A 14,656-nucleotide genomic window follows, 5' to 3' on the forward strand; every position below is an offset into this window, starting at 1 on the left:
GACACCCTCAGGCTTCTGGCCCCTCAGGTTAGCAGGCACACAAGGTGATGCACAGACAGATAAGCAGGCAAGACACACATACACATAAAATAAATATTTTTAAACTAATAAAGGTTTTCAAAGGTTTTGTTGTTGTTGTTGTTGTTGTTGTTGTTGTTGTTGTTGTTGTTGTTTGAGACAGAGCTTCTCTGTGTAATAGGCCTGGCTATCCTGGAACTCTCGTTGTAGACACCAGGCTGGTCTCGAACTCACAGAGATCTGCCTACCTCTGCCTCCTGAGTGAGGTTTTCAAATTTTTAAGGAACTTTTAAGGACTAGATTCTGTATGTCATAAAATATGCATAGATGCTAAAATACAGCTTTATTCTAATTTAGACTTTTCTTATTTTAAGAATAAGACTTACCACAGAATTATTTACAAAATGAATAATAATGCTAGTGAATTGATGATCAGTGCTTTGCACACTGGTGAGTTGATAATCAGTGCTTTGCACACCAGTGAGTTGATGATCAGTGCTTTGCACACCATGAGTTGATGACCAGTGCTTTGCACACCAGTGAATTGATGACCAGTGCTTTGCACACCAGTGAGTTGATGACCAGTGCTTTGCACACCATGAGTTGATGACCAGTGCTTTACACACCAGTGAGTTGATCAGTACTTTGCACACTGGTGAGTTGATGACCAGTGCTTTGCACACCAGTGAGTTGATGACCAGTGCTTTGCACACCAGTGAGTTGATGATCAGTGCTTTGCACACCATGAGTTGATGACCAGTGCTTTGCACACCAGTGAGCTGATGACCAGTGCTTTGCACACCAGTGAATTGATGACCAGTGCTTTGCACACCAGTGAGTTGATGACCAGTGCTTTGCACACCATGAGTTGATGACCAGTGCTTTACACACCAGTGAGTTGATCAGTACTTTGCACACCAGTGAGTTGATGACCAGTGCTTTGCACACCAGTGAGTTGATGACCAGTGCTTTGCACACCAGTGAGTTGATGACCAGTGCTTTGCACACCAGTGAGTTGATGATCAGGGCTTTGCACACGCTGACACATCAGGATTTTGGTTATTCTATATTAAGCTATTGTTCTCCACACTTACTCTGCATGAAGTTTAAATTCCACAGTATTTCTCCCCTATTTTAGGGCTCATCTTTCATCACTTTCTCTTTGCTTTCCCTAATGCAGCAATGCCCTTGCTTAACCAACTTGTGCATCTGGAATTGCAACATAAAAGTCCCCAAACGGCACTTGAGAAACCATGATTTATACTTAATGTGTTACAGGTGGCTTCTTAGGAGAAATGCTTATTTCTTCTGTCATTAACATGATGAATTTCTAAATTCTCAAATTGCACTTCTGTTAAAAGTTTACTGCAGTTCATTTTCTTCCAAATTTGTTTTTATATACACAAACACATTTGCCAATTAAATCCTAATAAAAGTAGGTGAATATTTTAAATTTCAACAAAACGAGTTCCTCCTATTAAAAACATCATATGCTACTTAGACTAAACTGTACCAGATCTGATTTCATAGTCTAGAAATCATCCTTTTTTTTTTTTTTTTTTTTTTTTTTAGTACATTAGATCACCACTGAAGCCAAAGGGAATGTAATCAATGAGGGGAACACAAATGTAAATTACATCAGAATAAGCAGCTACTGTAAGTTTTTAATTTTTATTTAAATACTTCTCTATTTTATTCCATGTTTTGCCTGTATATGTGTGCACTGCATGCATGTTTGGCGCCCTTGAAGGTCAGATGAGGGGAGTCAGATCCCCTGGAACTGGAGTTGCAGGTGGTTATGAGCCACTGTGTGGGTGCTGGAAACCAAACCCGGGGCCTGTGGGAGAGCATCCAGTGCTCTTAACCGCTGCTCCATCTTGCCAGCCACCTCTGTAAGGCTTTAAGATGTGGTCTGATTCCTGAGGAATCAACTTGGAGGCAATTTAGAGCCTTTGATTCTCATTTTTGGAGAAAAAAAAAGTTTACAATGAAGTGCATACTTGACAATCATGTCTTTAAAACATTGTTCATCCTTCCTTTGCTGGCTGAAATTTTACTTTAAAAAGAACACAAGGCCTAAGCACTGGCAGTTTCAGATAGCTCTGGAACGATACTGAAAACATCTCTTGATTTAAAACAAACATGCGCTGCATTACAGTAACAAAAGTAAGCTGAAATTCAGTATACCTGCCTGCATCATCAATCAAACACCCATCGCTTAAGTAAATAACAATTAATCTTATAAACCCTATTGTGACATGTTGGGGAAATGTTTTATAACTGCTTGATGAAAGCGGTTGTTTTCAAAGTGTAACTGTGATAAGTGAACTTTAAATGTGCAGGGAGGCAGACATTTCTACCTTTTTGGGTTTCAGTGCCACTCCGTTCCTGTTGGCTGACCAAATGAACAACCTGTGCCAGCTCAAAGCACGGGTGCATTCTACGCTCTCATGCCTACCTTTCAGGACCGAGCTCAGATCTGTAGCCTGCTGTGCCTGTCTTATACAGAATTATCTCCACACCGTTCAAATCAGCTGGCTACTAAAATGGTTTCTGGGACTATGAACAATTCTCTGTATTTGAATATATCCCTGTAACTGACAAAGTAACTGAAGCTCCATCTTTTCAGTATTCAAAGAAGGAGTTTTGAAAATGTGTCTGTTAAGCCTGTGAAACACACACACACACACACACACACACACACACACACACACACACGAGAGCCTACCAGGATTTCCTCTGAAAAACAAATTGTATCTACCGTATATCTGACTCTATGCTGTGCATTAATAATACTTAAGAAAACAAAATAACTATTTTCAACAACTTTATAATCTAGAGAGAGTGGATCACAAAAACAGTTTGAGGTACCAGTGAGATGAATCTGTGGAAAAAGCCCTTCCTGTTACAGTTCAAGGACTGGAATTCAGATCTCAGAATCCATATTAAGGCCTGGGCCCACTGCTTAGGAGGCAGAAACAAAGGTCCCCTGGGGCAAGCTGGCTAGCTACAGCAGCTGAATATCCAAGTTGCCTAGTCAGTGAAAGACCCTGCCTTAGCAGCTCAGATGGCCATCGAGAAAGATGCTGTGCTCAGTAGTTTCTGTCAGCTTGACACAAACTACAGTCATTTGGGAGGAGGGAACCTCAGGTGAAGGGTTGCTTCCATCAGACTGGCCTGTAGGAAAGTCTGTTGAGGCGATTGTTGTCGTTGTTGTTGTTGTTGTTGTTTTTGATTGATGTGGGAGGGCCCAGGCCACTGTGGGCGTGGCTATCTCTGGGCAGGTGGTCCTGAGTTGTATAAGTAGCCGGCTGAGCAAGCCATAGGAAGCAAGCCATTCCTGTTCCTTGTGGTCTCTGCTTCAGTTCCTGCCTCCAGGCTCTTGCCCTGAGTATCTGCTTGGCTTTCTTCCATGAGAGACTGTGGCCTGTACGCTGAAATAAGCCCTTCCCCCCTCCCCCCACCACGCTGCTTTTAGTTGAGGTGTTTTGTCACAGCAGCAAAAAACAAACTAGGACAAATACCCAACATCAACCTCTGGCCCTTGTGCCCTCAAACACATGTGCACCCCTACACACACACACACACGCACACGCACACGCACACTCACACGCACACGCACACGCACACACACACACACCTATGAAAAGCAAACATCAACAACGGAAACCTTATAGTTTGCAGATGTCACCCACGTTACTAAAAGAACACAAAGAAGGCCTTCGTTGTGTCTGAGATGTCCCAGAAACGCTTTCTGGATGCAGTGATGATTAAGATGTAAAATGCGGTAGATTTTGTTAAGGAAAATTTCGGGTAAGGTAAGAGGATAATAAAAGTATTCTAAGCGAGAATAGCATTTGCAAAAACAAAGGTGTGGGCGCGCGTGCTGCACTAGAAAGAACACCAAGTGTTTTGGTGAAGCAAGTACCGAGGAGCCTATTCTTAGAATGGAGACGATTTCTACAAGGACAAGATCCAGTCAGGAAGTGTCTTCCAAGCCGGAAGTGGTGGGGCACGCCTTTAATCCCAGCACTCGGGAGGCAGAAGCTGGTGGATCGCTGTGAGTTTGAGGCCAGCCTGGTCTACAAAGTGAGTCCAGGACAGCCAAAAAAACTAAAAAACAAAAACAAAAAAGTGTCTTCCATGAAATCCTATAATTTACAGTCTTATTCTGAACACGAGCCATTTCCCGACAGTTAGTGGTAGCTAAGTCACATTGCCACTTTCTATTTAGAAAAACAGAGCCAAAGGCAGTGACTTCCCATCCCCATGAACCGAAGCACGTTAGCACCCCTGCAGCTGCCGAATCTAGATACAGGATTTTTTTTTTGGCATTCTGGATTCTCTTGTGCCACTTTCTTTCTTTTCGTTTTTTAAGACTTATTTATTTAGCGTGTGTGCTTCTGTGTGAGTAGCCGTATGTGTATCACGAGTGTGTAGGTGCCCACGGAGGCGGGAGTAAGGCGTCAGGCCCCCTGGAATTGTGGTTACAGGTAGTCGTAAGCCATCTGACGTGAGTTCTGGGAGTCGAACCCAGGTAATCTGGAACAGCAGTACATGCTCTTAATTGCTGAACTGTTTTCCCACGCCTTCCTGCCTTTTTCTTACCTGTAACCACCCCTCACCCAGACAACCACTGTTTTAATTTTAGATCACCACGGGTTGGTTTGCCTAGTCATGTATTCTTTTCTTTTGGACTTAGAAAAAAAAGTTCTTAGGCCGGTGAAGTGGCTCAATAAGTAAGGCGCTTGCTGCCTGAGAACCTGAGTTTGATCCCTTTGGATCTTCGTGGTAAAAGGAAAGAACCACTTATTAATATATATATATATATATATATATATATATATATATATATATATATATATATGTATGTATATATATATACTCTGACCTCCACACCTAGACCATGGCACACCTGTGCGCACACACATGCACACGTACAAACACACAAACACGTCTAAATGAAACTTTTGCTTCTTTGTTGAGCATAACATTCATGAGGTTCATCCATATTAACTCACCATACTACTGCTTTTTGCTCCTTGCTATTGGGTAGCTGTCTTTGTGGTTTGGCTGTAGTTTGTTTGCCCACCAACTGCCTGGTATTCTTGGTTCTCTTCCATCAATAGTTCTTCTGGTCCCGTTTCCTGTGGCTGTGATAAAATACCCTGACAAAGGCAGCTTCAGGAAGAAAGCATGTCTTCACTTAGCTCATCACTTCCCGGCTACTCTATCACTGCAAGGAAATCAAGGCAGCCTGAGGTCGAAGCAGCCACAGTCGAGAGCACAGAGAAACAAATGTGTGCACATCTACTAGTGCTCAACTTGCATTCTCCATTCTTAGGCCATCCAGGATCCCATGCCCAGGAAGGCTGCCACCCACAGTGGCACGCCTTCCCAGAGCAATTAATGTAACCAAGATAACTTTCCACAGACAAGTCCACTGGCCAAATTCGTATAAATAATCCTTCATTGAGATTCCTTCACCAGGTGATCCTAGACCTTATCAAGTTGGCAATTAAAATCAGATATCACAGTAGCTATTCTGGTAAATATGAATTATTGTCTTTTGATAGTTGTAAATTGTATTTCCCCGATGATAATATTGAAAATTGTTGCCAGTTTGGGCATCTTCTTGTAGGATGACTTGTTCAATTCTTTCGTCCATGTTAAACTTTTAAGATGCCTTTATCAGCTCCAGTGAATCCTCTTCTGGCTCCTATTCAGGAAGACAAATGTTGCATACAAGGTTTCTCTGTGTAGCCTTGGCTGTCCTGGACTTACTTTGTAGACAGCTGGACTCAAACTAACAGTGATCTGTCTGCCTCTGCATCCCAAGTGTTCTTTTTGTTTGTTGGTTGGTTGGTTTGCTTTTTTGTTTAAAAGATTTACTTACTTATCTATCTATCTATCTATCTATCTATCCATTATGTATACACTGTTCTGCCTACATGTATGCCTACACATCAGAAGAGGGCACCATATCTCATAGATGGTCATGAGTCACCATGTGGGTGATGAGAATTGAACTCAGGGCCTCTGAAGAGCAGCCAGTGCTCTTTAACCTTTGAACCCTCTCTCCAGCCCCCCCACCTCAATGTTTAAAAAAAAACACCAAAAATTCTCAAGGAAATCCTGAAATTTGTGGACAAATGGATTGAACTAGAAATGATCATACTGAGTGAGTTAACCCAGAAGCAGAAAGACTCACATGGTATATACTCACTTATAATTGGGCACTAGCCCAAAAGGCGTGTCCCATAAAAGTCTTCACTTACCAGGAGATTGGGATAGATGTGAGGACATCCTACTGAGACGCTAGGTAAAAGAAATATAGGAGATAGGGAAATAGAAGGGCCCAGAAGGTCCTAGAAACCTATAAGAAGAACATTGTGATGGGTGGTTCAGGGCCCAAGGGGGTCTGCTTAAACTATTGCACTAACCAAGGACAATACAATAGTAAACATCAAACCCCTACTCTGATCTACCCAATGGACAGGACATTCTCCACAGTTATGTGAAGAGCGAGGACTGACTTTGACATGAACTCTGGTGCTCCATATTTGACCACCTCCCCTTGATGGGGAGCCCTGGTGGCACTCAAAGAAAGAATAAGCAGGCTACCAAGATGAGACTTGATAGCCTATGACCATTTAGTGGGGGAGGAGGTCCCCCTCAGTCTTAGACCTAGGGGAGGGGAATAGGGCGAAAGCAGGAGGAAGGGAGGAAAGGGAGGATACAAGTGATGGGATAACAATTGAGTTTTAATCTGAATAAATTAATAAAATTTTTAAAAATTAAAAAAAAAATTCTCACTACATTCCCCTGTGTCTGTTTTGAGCCATTAATTATACGACGTTTAGTGAGAAATTATAAATTGAGACATTTTCAACGAACTAAATGCTTTTTTCAGAACAGTGGCCAAGGTTTTCAGGAGCCCTTCTGCTCAGTTCTAATCTTGATAAGTTTTGTTGGTATCCACAGCTTTTCATTTCCTGTGGAAACATAAACAAAACGGTGCAAAACTGTTGCAGGCTTCCATTCTGATGCTAACACATCCTTATACTTTATAGACTGATTTAATTCCACCGTTTTTTTTTCTATAACCCAGTGTCTCTCGGCTGCTGTTGTTCTTTTTTCACTACCACTCAGAACGTTTAAAGTTAACAAAGCACTATTTAGTCTATCCTTGGGTGCTTTTGCTCTTCCTTTTTGTTTCATAAGCATTTCTTTTTTTAATATTTATTTATGTATTATGTATACAGTATTATGCCTGCATGTACTGCAGGCCAGAAGAGGGCACCAGATCCCACTGTGGATGGTTGTGAGCCACCATGTGGTTGCTGGGAATTGAACTCATGACCTCTGGAAGAGCAGTCAGTGCTCTTAACCGCTGAGCCATCTCTCCAGCCCCTCATAAGCACTTCTTTTAAAGTGAGGTTAGATCTTTCTACAAGTGCTTGTCCTGTAGGATTGTGTGGAATACCCATAATATGCTTCATCTTACTGGAGACACATGCAGGGGCCTTGTCAGTTTTAGTTTGTGCAGGTATTTCCACAGTAGTCACTGCTTCCAGTAAATATGCTATTACAGAATCAGCCTTTTCAGAACTTAAAGCAGTTGCCTGGTGAAACCCTGAATGTGTGTCAATGGCATGGTGTACCAACTTTAGTCTTCCAAATCCTGCAAAATTAAACACATCCATCTGCCAGATTTCATTTCTTTTGGTATCCCTAGGGTCACCTCTGGTGGGTAATGGAGTTTGGTTATACCGTGGACAAGTGGGCATTTTCGTATAATGTCCTTGGCTAGTTGCCAAGTGATAGAACATTTTTTCTTTAATACTTTGATGTTAACATGACATTTTTGTAAAAATTTGAGGATTCTAACAAATCTCTTATTAATAATTGATCAGTTTCCTCATTTATTTGTACCACTGGACTTGGCAAACCTGTGTGAGAGCGAATATGAGTGATATATATGGATAGTTTCTATTTCTGATTGCTTGTTGCAGTCGCATAAATAACAAACAAGGTTAATTCTGAGTTGTCGAGAATGAATGCAAAAGTTCCTATATGCAAATCAACCCTTTCTGCATATTGAGAGTAATTGTAATAAGAGGCTCAGGAAAAATCTACTAATACCATAAGCACTGCATATAACTCCGAGTTTTAAACTGAAGTATATGGGCTGTTAATTACTTTGCTTATTTTTTTTTCTGGCTTATAACCATCATTTCCAATTTATTTGCATCAGCGTAGAATGTGCTTCAGGAATTAGTGTTCCCTTTACAGTATGTGGAATAATTCAATTAGTTCTTTTGATAAACTGAAAGCACTTGCTTTTATATTTGTTGTTAATTTCTCTCACAAAGTTACTACTACAGGCTCTTTGGCATCATCTTTCATTAGCTAATAGAATCTCTTCCCTCTCGCCCCCTTTATGGCAGAGTTCTTTGTGTTTCCTTACCCATAATGATACAATTTCAGCATTGGTACAAGTACTACAATTTTGGCCAGGTCTGTTCCTGACAGTTGATGCAGTCTTAATCTACCTTTTATGATTAAGTCAGAAAGCTTTTCTATGTAAGTTTTTAATTTTTTATTTTGTTTGTCTGATAAGAAAATCCATTCTGCAATACCGTCTTCCCTTTGTATAATAGGCCCAGTAGGAGAAAGAGTTGAAGGCAAAATCACCAAAATACAATCAAGTTTAAGACCTATTGGGCTGACATATACATCTTGCAGTCTCTATTTGACCAGAGTTAACTCTTTCTGCTTCAGCTGTTAAACATTTGGGCTGTTTAAATCTGAATCTCCTTGTGATGTTTGAAACAAATTACTTAAACTCATGAGTGGTTAATCCAGCGGTAGGCTGTAGCCAATTAATATCTCCCATTAATTCTTGAAAATAATTAAGAGTTTGCAACTGGTCTCTTCAGATTTGTACCTTTTGTGGTTGAATTTCTGATTGACTTATTTTATAATCCAAATAGCTAATAAAATAGCCTTTTTATATTTTTTTCCAGGAGCAATCAGTAATCTCCACTGTGACAGAATTGTTTGTGTTTCCTTAAACATTTTCTCTAAAGTGTCTCCATCAGAATCAACCAACAAAATATTATCCATGCAATGATAAATAATAAATTTAGGAAATTTACTATGAATTATTTATAGCAGTTGTTGCACAAAATATTGATATAAAGTTGAACTATTTTAACATTCCTTGTGGAAGAACTTTCCAATGATATCTTTTTACTGGTCCACTATTATTATAAGTAGGTACTAAGAAAGCAAACCTTTCTCTATCCTGCTCATGCAAGGAGATTTTTAAAAAGGAATCCTTTTTGTTTGTTTGTTTTGTTTTGTTTTTTGGGGACAGAGTTTCTCTGTGTAGCCTTGGTTGTCGTGGGCTCACTTTATAGACCAGGGTGGCCTTGAACTCCACCTGCCTTTACCTCCCAGAGTGCTAAAAAAAAAACACCACTCTTTTAAATCAATTACTACCATAGGCCATGACTTAGGTAATAAAGAATGCAAGTGTCTCTTTCAGCACCTGCCTTGCATCAGGGTTTGACATGGCTTGGTTTACAGCCGAAACAAAGTTTTGCAGGAAATCTGAGAAGGATTCCCCAGAGGCTTGTACAATCTTAGTTAAGTGAGGCAAATCTTTTCCCAGGCTCTTCAACTTTGTCCCAAGCTCTTAAAGTCGCTAAACAACATTGTTCCGGAATAGCATCACCTAATTAAATCTGTTCTTGTAAATCAGAGTACTGTCCTTCACCTAGCAACCGATCTTTGACAACATTCATTCCTCTGACTCTATCTCCGTGTTCAATATTCTCAGCTTCCTCCTTCTACCATGTTAACCATTGTAATTGCTGACCGGCCTGTAGCATGGTTGATACCAGACCCTCCCAACCTTGGGGGATAATTCTATTTTGGGTAGCCTAGTTCCTTGATATTTGTTTTATATAAGGTGAATGCATGCTGTAAGAACAGACGGCCTCTTTAGGACGCCTCATGTAAGGCGCGGCCACACCCGATAATGGCGGCGACCGTTACCACTTGGTGGCAACTGTTACAGTTGCTACAGCTCCCGCCCATGCGCAGACATAAGCCCTCTCAATGCACCCCTCCCGACAGGGGTATGCAAATGAAGTACTCCAACACAGCCTCTCATCTGCGGGCATGCTAATGCGGGCATGCTAATCGGACATGCTAATGAGACATGCTAATGAGGCATCCGAATGTAACCAATGAGACATTGACACGCCACATCCAGACAGTATTTAAGTGGCGTGCTCGCAGGCATTCGGGGTCTTTCGCTTCAGCTTCAAAGGATGCTCCCAATAAAGCATGCATTGAGAAGAATCCTGGTGTCTGCGTCGTTCCTGCCGGCGGGAGGACGCGACAGCCTCAGATCTGTCATTTCTGTAGGACGCCACCCTATCCCATCATAGTCATTATCCTCATCATTAGCAGGCACGTGCTGTACAATTACAAGAAAAACCCCTCTGGGAGCAAAGTGGGGGGAAAGTCTGAAGGCCACAGTCACAATAAACCTTTTGCTGTCATCTTGAAACAAAATACTCATTCTTTCATCTTCTGCCCTTTTCTATACATCATTAGACATCAGAATTCCCATTTTGCCTAGCTCTACATGTAGGTGCCACTTGCAGCTGAACTTTTGGCTACTTTAGTAAGTTCCTTTTCCTACCTCCCTCCATCACCCCTATACCTTCCAATGCCCCCCCCCTCCAAATACTAAGTAGGAGAGGAAGACAGTTAGAAGGGAAAGGGAGTGTCAATACCATTCGACTACTTCCTGCTGATCAGGGGCATTGAGTTCCTTGGAGCACGTATGATCTTCATTTTCAGAATATCTCCAACCAGCAACCGACAACAGCAGCAAGAGCAGCAGCCACTGCAGGCCCCTCTTGGTGTGTGGGAAGCCATGCTAAATTCTTCCATGTCAGAAATCCCGTGCTTAGGCTGCACACTGTGACCTTCCAGTTGCTGAGCTCTGCCAGAGGAGGTCTTTGTGTTCCAGGCCACCCTTGGACTATTTGCCTTTGAAAGAAGTAGGGAAGTCCCTACTGAGAAACACATAGAGGGCTAAGGAAATCCTTTCAGAGAGCTACTCATTCAGGCTATTGTGTTCTTCTTGCCTTGGGAGATAGGGAGAGAGGGATCAGAATAGATCCTATTGACCTCACTATACAAAGTCTTACTGTCTGCCTTAAAGAGACTATCGATCAGAAATTTCCTGATTTGATTCACTATTTCTCACATCTCTCTATCCTACTTTAAATCCCCACTCCCTCTTTCACTCCCATACACTCACAGAAACTATCTATAGCTGGCAAAAACCACACCCCTGCTAAAGCACAAGGCAAATCACAGTCAGCTTCTGTGGACAATCTGAAGCAGTCCCATATTCCATATCTAGGATTAGAACAAAAACATATCTCCATAACATTTCTATGTTTTTTTTTAAACAAAATTCTCATGACTTTGGTTTGTTAATATTGTTTTTATACAAATGTATTTGTTTCTCATAGTTTCTTTCTTAACCTGGCTATCACACAAACAATTGAGACTCCATTATATTATTTTAACAAGCTTCACAGCACAATCTTGAGCAGTTTTAACTCCATTCTTAACCCTTTAAGCTAATTTGGTTTCCTCCCAGCATACATCTCAGAGATATTTGCTCTTTGTGGCTTTTCCTGTTCCAGCTCCATCTTCTGATACCATCTTGGATCTCTCCTGTGGCTGAATCCCTGTACTTCCTCTTCTGACTCCTCTTCCTCTGGCTGGCAGGAAGTCCAGTCCCATTTTCTCCTCTGCTCAGTGATTGGCTGTAAGTTGCTTTATTGACATACCAGGGGACCACTGTGGAGCAGTGCTTACACAACATTGAGACAGGAGGTTCTCAGAACAAGGATTACAGCCAAATATGGCGGGGGGGGGGTGTACAGAAAATGGAGGTTGGGGTGGGGGTGGGGGGAATACAGAAATCAACATTTGAATTGCAAAATAACCTTTGCCTACACTGGTCACTTATCTAGGACTGTTTTGCTTCTATAACTTGAGGCTTTCAAAATAGACGTGTTCAGCAAGGTGTGGTGATGCACACCTGTAATCCCAGCACTCAGGAGGCAGAGGCAGGTGGATTTCTGTGAGTCTGAGGCCAATATGGCCTACAAAGTGAGTCCAAGTCTGCACATAGAAACCCTGTCTTAAAAAAAAAACAATAAACAACTAAATAAAATAAAAGATGTGTTCAGGCTCAATTCAACTGTTAAAAAAGAATTACATACTGAATGTAGTTTGTGGAAATTATATAATATATTACTAACTTTAATCATCAGCTGTTTCAACAGACATATTGCTACTCAAAATTAAAATCCTATTTTGGAATCCACAAAGAAATGGCGTGTGTCATCACCTTGTCACCTTGTATTTGGGACTGGGCTGTCATTGTATATTTCAGTGGAAATTTTTGCTTTAGAAAAATATCACAGAAAATTTAAAAGATATTTTTAGTTGTCATTTTAAGAATAGCAGGTTGTGAAGTCTATTGGATTATGTTAAAAATCACTACTTTGAATTTTGGAAGAGTTACTGGAAACACTGATTTATTGTCCCAAGATCTTAAAGAGTAACATGCCAAAATTTTGAAAATGCTGAGAAACTTGCTTTGTATACTGTACATCATAATTCTTAAATGTATCACTTTTGTTGAATAAATATACTTTAATAGAAATTTTAAGAGAATATGGTATGATTATATTAAATATCTTTGTAGTACTAATGCTGATAGGGTGGCAGTCACTCCTGTTGAAAATTATATGCACACACACACACACACACACACATATGTGCACACACAAACACATGCGCACACACTTGTGCGCACACATACACACATGCGCAGATTTAAAAGATTTATTATCTTTGTTTTATGTGTATAAGTGTTTGGCCTGCATGTGTGTGTGTACATCATGTGTTTGCATGGTACCCAAGGAGTGCAGAAGAGGACGTCAGATCCCCTGGAACTGGAGTTACAGGTAGTTGTGGACCCCCGTGGGAGCCAAACCTGGGTCCTCTGCAAGAGCAGTAAGTGCTCTGAACCACTAAATGGTCTTTCCAGTCCTTCCTGTTGAGAACTATTAAAAACTGGTTTATACATGACAAGATAGGAGGAAAAAACAATCCCTTTGAAGCAAAAAAAATTTAAGTTAAAAATGTAGTCAGTAGTTTCCATTAACTGTATACAACAATAAATGTAAATATTTAGAATACCCTAGGGATCTCTTCATGAGAAAACAAGCAATTGCATGATTTCTAACTCATACTAATTTTTTAAAATCCTGATCTATGATACTCTTACTCCTCAGACAAGACAAATTACACTAGAGTGAAGCCAGGTACAGTGGCACACACCTGTAATCCCAGCACTCAGGGAGGCAGAGGCAGGTGGATTGATGTGAGTTCAAGGCCAGCCTGGTCTACAAAGCGAGTCCAGGACAGCCAAGGCAACACAGAGAAACCCTGTCTTGAAAAGCCTTAAAAAAAAATTGTTCTAGAGTGTATACTTCCACCATTAAAGTGGTTTGCGAACTAAATAACAAAAACGTTTTTTCTTGAGAGTGGAGCAGTTTTCACTTCCTGTTACAACCAACAATTGCCATTCAGTAAATAGAACATGGTATGTGTAGCACCAAATACCGATCTACCTGAGCAAGCTGACCAGCACACACTATAGCTTTAAAAATGAAGAATTTCAAGTAGGCAGTGTCAAATGGAATCTGTTTCTGTTCCTGGGTCATCATATCCCTTGGAGGTGTTGCAGGTCTTGAGACATTGGGCTTCCCCCCACCCCTGCCCACTCCGCCCCCGCAGTCTTTAAGACCTGAAAGGAACATATCAGTGCTTCATCCATAGCCAGGACAGCACCTGCATTGTCAAATTCCCCACAAAATGAGTTGCAGGAAACGGAGTAACCAACTGCTTTCTTGCAAAAATTTCATATTTATCTTCAGTCACCTGATGAGCTCTACTTACATAATTCAAATCATACTTATGGAGAAATCACCCGCCACTTGTATACCAAATGTGATGCTTCTGGCCATTTTCAACCCAACCTAAGACTTCCTTATAGGGATCGGACCACAAGATATCACAACCAAAACCTTGATTTGGTTCATCGGTTGGCAGCACCATTAACCCAGAATGCTCTTTGGGGTATGTGGTGAATGGGATGATACCAGCAACATGTTGGATGTATTTATTCCAGGATGCTGTCAATCTTACTCTCCCATTTGTTTTTCCTGTAAAACAATTCTATGATGGGGCTGAAGGGATGGCTCAGAGGTTAAGGGCACTGACTGCTCTTCCAAAGGTCCTGAGTTCAATTCCCAGCAACCACATGATGGCTCACAACCATCTATAGAGCACTGTGTATATATGATAAATAAATCTTAAACACACAAACAGTGCTATGATGAGTTAGCACGGGCTTAGCTGCAGGTACAAGCTGTCGAGAGATATGGAGGTTACTTGATGGAGGGTAGCTGAGGCGTTAGTAATTAAGCGGGGTAAAAAAAACCCAAACCCCCAGCCATTAGAA

Source organism: Acomys minous (assembly GCF_964271855.1).
Source record: "Acomys minous genome assembly, chromosome: 6".
Taxonomy (NCBI): domain Eukaryota; kingdom Metazoa; phylum Chordata; class Mammalia; order Rodentia; family Muridae; genus Acomys; species Acomys minous.